General features: G+C 37.5%; 1 long non-coding RNA gene across 1 annotated transcript; it reads left to right on the top strand.

Moving 5' to 3' along the window:
• Nucleotides 1-502: 502 nt before the first annotated feature.
• On the top strand, nucleotides 503-6,937 carry LOC131912694 (uncharacterized). Its single transcript, XR_009379684.1, has 3 exons — nucleotides 503-960; nucleotides 2,865-2,959; nucleotides 6,530-6,937. It is a non-coding gene; the product is annotated as an uncharacterized LOC131912694 (long non-coding RNA).
• The last annotated feature ends 1,076 nt before the right edge of the window (nucleotides 6,938-8,013 follow it).

The following is an 8,013-nucleotide window of genomic DNA, read 5'->3' on the forward strand; positions in this document are numbered from 1 at the left end:
ATATTTATATTATGATTTATAACAGTAGCAAAATTACTGTTATGAAGTGGCAACAAAAATAATTTTATGGTTGGGAGTCACCACGGCACAAGGAGCTGTTTCAAAGGACAGCAGCATTAGGAAGGTTGGGAACCACTACTTAAGGCTCATCTTTAAGTAAATATATAAAATTTGGCCATAAACACTGCAAGATTTCTGTTGATATTTGAAAGATTTCTTTTGCAGAGTTTTTAGAACAATCCAGTTTATACATTTTCTAGATTCAGAACTCTTAGATGTATGAGGTAACAATGAACTACTTTAAAAATTCTTCTGTTAACAGGTGGATAAAGCTTGGTAGGATGTCTGGTTTTCCTAACAATGACAAAGCGAGACACAAATGTGAACAAATGGCATGTGAAAGCAGAGACGCATGTAGCTAGAGTTTTCTTGCCTGACCCACGGTCAGGGCAAATCTCTCTTACGTGCCAGTCCCACAGCCACTCAGACCTGATCAAGTAAACACAGAGACTTATATTAGTTACAAACTGTATGGCCGTGGCAGGCTTCTTGCTAACTGTTCTTATATCTTAAATTAATCCATTTCCATTAATCTATACCTTGCCACATGGCTCGTGGCTTACCGGGATCTTCCCATGCGGCTTGTCATGGTGGCGGCTGGCAGTGTCTCTCTCTCAGCCTTCCACTTCCCAGAATTCTTCTCTTTGTCCCGCCTCTACTTCCTGCCTAGCCAATGGCCAATCAGTGATTTATTTACTGACCAATCAACAACACATTTGACATACAGACCATCCCACAGCAGATGCATGTTCAGGGATAGAGCACTGCTGACAAGGAACAATGAGGACAAAAACCCCAGGACCTAAAAACAGGCTCAGATTTGTCTTAAAGTACTGAGCCAGGTGTAAGTGTGCAAACCTGTAACTCCAGAATTTAGGAGGCTGAAGATCTGAACTCAAGGTCAGTCTAGATGACATAGTAAGACCTTACCTCAAAAATTAATATATGCAATTAAAAAATATGGACCCCTTGGATCAGTGAGACATAGTCAATGGAAACAAATAATTCATAGATGACAGATAAGGCAGACTGATAGAGTGTAAATAAGTCAGGCAGATGGTGGTAGCAGAGTTGATGGAAGAGAGACTGAGAGAGAGAGAGAGAGAGAGAGAGAGAGAGAGAGAGAGAGAGAGAGAGAGAGAGATGATAGAGAGATAGAAAGATGATGGATGGATGGATAGATAGATAGGTAGATGATAAAGATATATCAGATCAAGAGATGATAGATAAAGACAAATAGATTCAAGAAAGAAGATGAATATGACAAACAATAGAAAGATTAAGCAAACTAGAGACATAAATAAAAGAAAAAAGATAGATAGATGATAGATTCAGTAGACAGATGCCAGGGCCCTATGGAAGTATCATTCTATCACAATAGTGTTTAAGTTGGTTCTTACAGTTTATGCATGGAAAAGTAAGCATATCAACTCTAACTCTCTGCTGCTACATCTGTTATCCACAGTTTTAACACATCCAGATTCTAGGCCACATGGTTTAATGTTCCTGAAACTTGCATAATGAGAGGAGCCAGGCTTTCTTATTCCTTATTCCATGCCTACCTTTTTGTTGGGAATTAAGGGTGACCCTATACTTGGTGACTCCTCTGGCCCAGTGATTAGTGATCTCGGCCCTCAGAATTGCTGCTCACCTTTTTGCCCTGGTGCTTCTCTGGCTCTCTTTATGGTTAAACCCTCCCCCTTTTAGTTAAGATTCTCTGTGCCACAGTATGATGTAGCTGGGTTAGAACTTCCTACAAGGTCACTTGGAGTGACTTCTCTATTATCCCTAAGCTGCTAATGTGGCTCATTTTCCTCTCTTTTCTTATCCAGCCTCTACCATGGCTTGCTCATAGGAGCCCTCACTCTACTACAGACTGTGGACTACTCCAGGCTTCAAATCACCCCCCTCTTGCCACTACCCACATCTGGGTCCTCACACACTGAGATTTAAGCAACAGCCTACAATCTGCTTATTTGTTAGATTTTAGAAGACAGAAGTGGTAGAAAACACTCACACATGCACACACACACATACATGCATGTGTACACACATATGTTGTCCTTAATAAATTTAAAAACATGAATATCTTCATTCTGTATTTCCAGATACTAAAAACCAAGTCAAATGGGAGAACCTAATGACTCTATCAACAGCAAATAATTCAGGATGAGTAATGACTCCTGAGCCCTTCCCCCATCAATGCTTGACTGTTGATGAGCCCATTCTTGCATAGAGCTAGTACAGTTATTTGCAACTACTGTGCATTTGTGATTATAGTGACTGTTTTGCCCAGATGATGGCATTCCCTAGTCTTTCTTCCTCTTTTCCAGATCTTATTCTTTGTATGCCTCTTTTGCAATGCTCTCTGAGTTTTGAAGAAGATGGTTTTATTTGGGGCTGAGCTATCATCTGTCACTTATTTTCAGTACTTTGTACAACCACAGATCTCTGCATTCATCACCATTCACTGGGAAGAGGGCCTTCTCGAAAGTACCATCTGTCTGTGGGTACAAACAAATATCTGGATGGAAGTTTGATGCTACATCAATTAAGATATACACTAATATTTAGATTTTCCCCTAGGACATATGATCTTCCCAGGTGTGGGTTTCTAACAAGATTTACAGTCACAGTACCAAGCATAGACTTCTTCCTGTGAGGTGGGCCTTAAGTCCAAACAGAAGGCAGTTGATTACCTTATAGGAGTAGCATCACTATTGCGCAGTTTCACTTGGTGTGGTTGGTCTTGTTTATAGAATGCACAGATGGTAAAACCACTGATGTCTTTCATCCTCCAACAGGCTGCATGACAACTTCCTGGTCTATAAAAGCTGTCCAGCTGAGAACAAGCATCCAACTCTGTACCAATTTGATTTCTCTCTCCCATGCAACTAAGGTATGTGGTGCCTTCAGCAACAGTATGTTATCAGCTAGTTCTGGTGTACAACCAAGAGAAATGAAAAAAGCATGTATTGTTTGGGGGGTTCTGGAGACTCCCTGACAAACAACTCCTTAGAAGGTGCCCCATTCCTGGTACTGGTGATTTTGTTCAATAGCCCAGAGATTTGGGGATCAGCTAATCTTGATTTATTTTTTAATAGCAGTAACAGCAAGTACATGCACATATTTCATCATTTCAGTTGGCACAAATAAACAAGTTGAACACTAGAATGCCACTTAAAGACAAGCTTAGTGCTAACTGAGGATACAATAGCAACAATGTAGCTCCTTATCTCCTAAATTGTGGATAGGAGAGTTATTTCTACTTAGGAAAATGCAGCAAGTATGATTAGAAACCAGAAGACTCAGCGTCCACATTAGGATGGTGGTTTCTGCTGCCTCCAATCCAACTGAAGTTTTGATATGAAAAGCAGGGTAACAAACCTCTCCATTACACAGACTTGCTCCTTTCCCACAGGAAGTATTTCCGTTTTCCAGTGAGGAATGAAAGACACAATTATTCCAGCAAACTCTCAGGTCATTCTGGTACTTGTGACTAAGAATTCAGGGTGGTTAAAGCTTAAAATATTTGCTAGGGTCTCATAGATGTTGGCCCCTACCCCTATGACTGTGCACACAGATTTGTTCCCTGTACAGCTTCCTTGCTCCATTCTGGCTCCTTCACAGAATGAAAGCAGTTTGAAATCTTGATAAAGCAGCAGCAGTAGGAATAATCATAGACAGAGAATCCTAGAATCTTTATTTTAGCATTTCTCCCAATTTTCATGTAAAAAAGGGGGAGCCCTTCAGTATCCATTTCTCATGCTTTGTGGTGGCTTTGACTCAAAATTTCTTACAAAGTTACTAACAGCTTAAATACAGGAAAAAATCCCCTGTATGTGGAAGGAAATATATTAAATTAAACATTTTTTTTCTTTAGGTCTCTACCAGTATTTTGTACTTTCTTACTATAGTTACATGATTGACGGCTCACTTATGAATCTCTATTTTGTTTAGAGATAACATTCTGACTCAGAAAATTGAGTAGCAAGATTCATATAACATGGCCATGGCAACCCATTCATCAAAAAATTGTTATGCTAGAGAAAATAAAATGAACTATGGTGTGCTATTACTCATGGCACAAGTATAAATAAAATCAGGGTTCATAGTGATCATTCTTACATTGTCCTCAAAGGGAAAAGGTCATTGGAACAAATAACTAAACTGATTACATTAAATGCAGAAATGTGGGTGAATATTATATTGCCTTATAAAAAGGTTTCTGTAATTGTGATCCTTAGCTATATTCATTTCCTTATCTGCTTTCCTTACCTTCCTTCTGATATAACAGTAAGATGCGTTAACACCAGATCAGCCAGAGAATGAAGCAAACTCCAACAACTGTGTCTGCTAGTGGTGGAACACAATCACCAGCCAGCTGAATGGCTAGATGGTTAGTTGACAGAGGCACTACAGACTGATACCACATACTGTGCAACCAATGCATGACACAGTAGGATTATGCTACCTGACAGGTAGAATTTTCCCTCTATGAAGAGCAGAATTTCATGGCCATGTCTACTTGACATGTCTGTGACAACCAGGAAGGTTTTTAATTCTGTTCAATATATGTCTATCTTATGAAAACAATCAGTATTACCAACATGAGGACACATATTAACTATGGGAATTAAGGGAGACATGTTGTGTGGACAAGCCTGAGTAGCAGATATAGCATTTTCTAGCATTTGTGTTATGACATGTTTATTGAAAATGATTCAGAGTTATGTCCCCAAATTAAATTAATGTGCATGATATTACCACATAAATTATGGAGCTTGCAATTAAAACTACTTGTATCCTTTTTATGTTGATATTCATACTAAAGAAGATATAGAAGTTAATTATACTTGATTTTTATTGATAGTTGTTATATCATTACACACATCATACACATTCAGATTTGTTGCATCTCATTAAAAATGAGCAATCTACAGAGTTCTCATGAGGAGAGAGAACATGTTCTAGTGATCACAGGTCTGTGGGACTGCATGTTCTTACCTCTAGAAGACATGGAAAGCATGGATGACAGATTCTTTCAAACAGATTATGACAACCCACCTCTAGATTTTCACTTAAGGCATAAACTTCTATTCTATTTGAGTCATTTTATATTTAAATTCTTTGAGAATACATCTTCCTTTACTTTAGTTTACTAATATAAATATTCTGATATCTGTATCCTCAAAAATATTTAACATTGCTTTGATGTGTGTTTTAAAATGCATATTGCATCATAGGCTTCATTCTGTTTACCCTAGGCAACACTACAATGAACATTCTTGCACATTTCTCAGGATATTTCACTGTAAGGCTTTGGGATGCTTTACTCTACAGCTACAATTGCACAGCATATACATATATAGCTTCACGAAATAACTGCCAAGTAGTGGTTCAGATTAGCTTGTCAGGCACCATCTCAGCAGTCATGAAGAGAATGCCTCTTGCCAACATGCTAGCTGACATTCAATATTATCCAACTTTTACCATCAAGCTGGTTAATGGAACTGCTATTCATTGCTGTTATATTCCTTGTTTCTAGGAAACAGCTAACTGTTCTTTTTGTGTCTTTTTAAAATGAACATTTAGATGATTTTACCAATCTTTGCTATCTGAAAAATATCAAATCTATTCATCTTTTATCAGAACTGCTGTTAAATCCATTTCATACACTTTGGTATATCTTTCTTTCCTCTCTGTCCTCCTGAGTTCTGATTTGTTGACATAGTTATTTAGTGTGTTTAAATATCTATTGCTATACCTATGGGATATTAATAGATATTAAATCATGTCATAACATAGTTGAAACTATGTCGTGTCCATCTTTGGGAAGCTATAGTATTTCAAGTGGAGAAACCAATATATGTTTAGTTTTAAGAATATCCTGTGTATATCACAAACAAGTATGAACTTCTTACATGTTGTATTATGAATATACATGTTTGAATGTATGCATATATTATGATTTCTCTCTTCAATTTTTTTATACTTTTAACTGTGAGTTATCTAAAAATCCACATCTTTCATTCACAACATGTGCCCTGAAATGGGAACATAATCTGTGAGTTACACCATTACTTAAATGTGCTCAAACAGCACATTTCAGAGTTTAGAAGTTAAACTCATGCTCATAGCTGTGTTGTTCTTGTTTATGAATTCTTTTTTCCTAAGGAATGTGAAATTCTCATAGAATACACCAAAGTATCTCTTTAACTGTACTTTGGGGAGAAGAGACTGTGACTAGTATTCTGTTTTTAATCCTCTTAATGGAATAAAAGCATTATATAATTAAAATGTACTTTATACAGGCTCAATTATTAAGAAATATAAAATATTTTCATGTTGAAAAACACAATGTGTTTTAGTGAAAGAGGTGAAGACATATAAATAGATTATATAACAAAATATATTTTGCCATTAATTTCTCATTTACATTTTTTGACCAATTCCCTTTGAATTATAGGCACTTCGTGGAAAAGAACCATTAATTAAAATACCAAGTGCAAAGGAAGGGCATGATTTGGCTGACATATGTAAATGCAAATGCAGAGTATCCCATGGGGAAAGAGAGACTTCACTGAAGGTGAAATGTGGAAAGATGTGCTGAGCAAGCATCTTGGCTGAACAAGCAATTTGGGGCAGTGCCATAACTGCAGGCATTTTAGAAGAAATACATTGGAGAGGTAATTGGGAAAGGCATGGGTAATTAGACCCCTGAACAGTATCAATTTTTAGGACTGCAAAGCCAGAGGGAAAGTAAATTGGCAGTTACTAAGAAGTGGTGATGATGCAAAAACAAAACAAAACTAAAAACAACACGAAATCTGCACGAATAAGACATGCCTTGTTTTAACTTTTGCATAAACAGAACTATCAGCCCATTTTGAATTTGAAGGTATATAGACATGAAGATCTATAAAAATCCATGCCTTCCTTTATGTGTTTTTATAAAAAAGAAGTAAACTGGGATGTGGTGATGTGGTGGAAACTGTCTGGGCCTGAGTCTAATCAGTGGTCTACAGTGCTGAGATTTGAAACATCTAAAAGAATCTCATTCATTTTCATCATAAAAACGGATTGAGGTGGGAACAAAAGAGGACAGTATAGACTGTCTCCAGGCAGCATTTGCTAGCAGTTTTTTTTTAAGCTAACAAATCTTGCTACAGTCAAGGTAGAGACAAACAAAAAGGCATTGATATTGTTGTTTTCAAAAGTGAAACAGTAGATACCTACATGCAACAAATAAATGCCACCAACACAAAGCCCAACTGAACAAAGAAGAGACTCAACAGAAGAGAAATGTTCCATCTCCCTTCCACATGCACCTAGCTTGAATACTAAATGCCTCCAGTTCCACTGGAGTTTGGGAAATGAACAACCTATAAATATAATATGAATTATCTTATGTCTTATCAAACACAGACCACTTGAGAAAAATTAAGGCTAGGAATCATTTGTCCAATAGTTGAACCTTTTAAAGTATCTTCTTCCTTAAAATCAACTATGTAGTGCTCTCAGGGGCTCACAGAGACTATACTGGCAAACCCAAGGCCTGCATAGGTTAGCACCTGCACATATCCTCTGCGTTTATGTTATGGCTTGGTGTTTTTGTGGTGCTACTAACAGTGGAAGTGGGTGTGTCTCTGACTCTTTTGCCTGCTCTTGAGACTCTTTTTATCCTACTTGGCTACATTGTCCAGCCTTGATATGAGGGCTTTTGCCTTATCTTATTGTATCTTGTTTTGTCCTATGTGGCTGTCATCTTTTGGCGGTCTGCTCTTTTCTGAAGAGGAAGTGGAAGGTGAATGGATCTAGGGGAGAAGGGAGGATCTAGGAGGAGTGAAAGGAGGAGAACTGGGTTTGGAGTGTATTATATGAGAGAAGAATCTATTTTCAACAACAATTGGTGGATTTAAACAGCACTTATATGATAGGAAATTTCCAAAG

Source organism: Peromyscus eremicus, chromosome 6 (genome assembly GCF_949786415.1).
Source record: "Peromyscus eremicus chromosome 6, PerEre_H2_v1, whole genome shotgun sequence".
NCBI lineage: Eukaryota > Metazoa > Chordata > Mammalia > Rodentia > Cricetidae > Peromyscus > Peromyscus eremicus.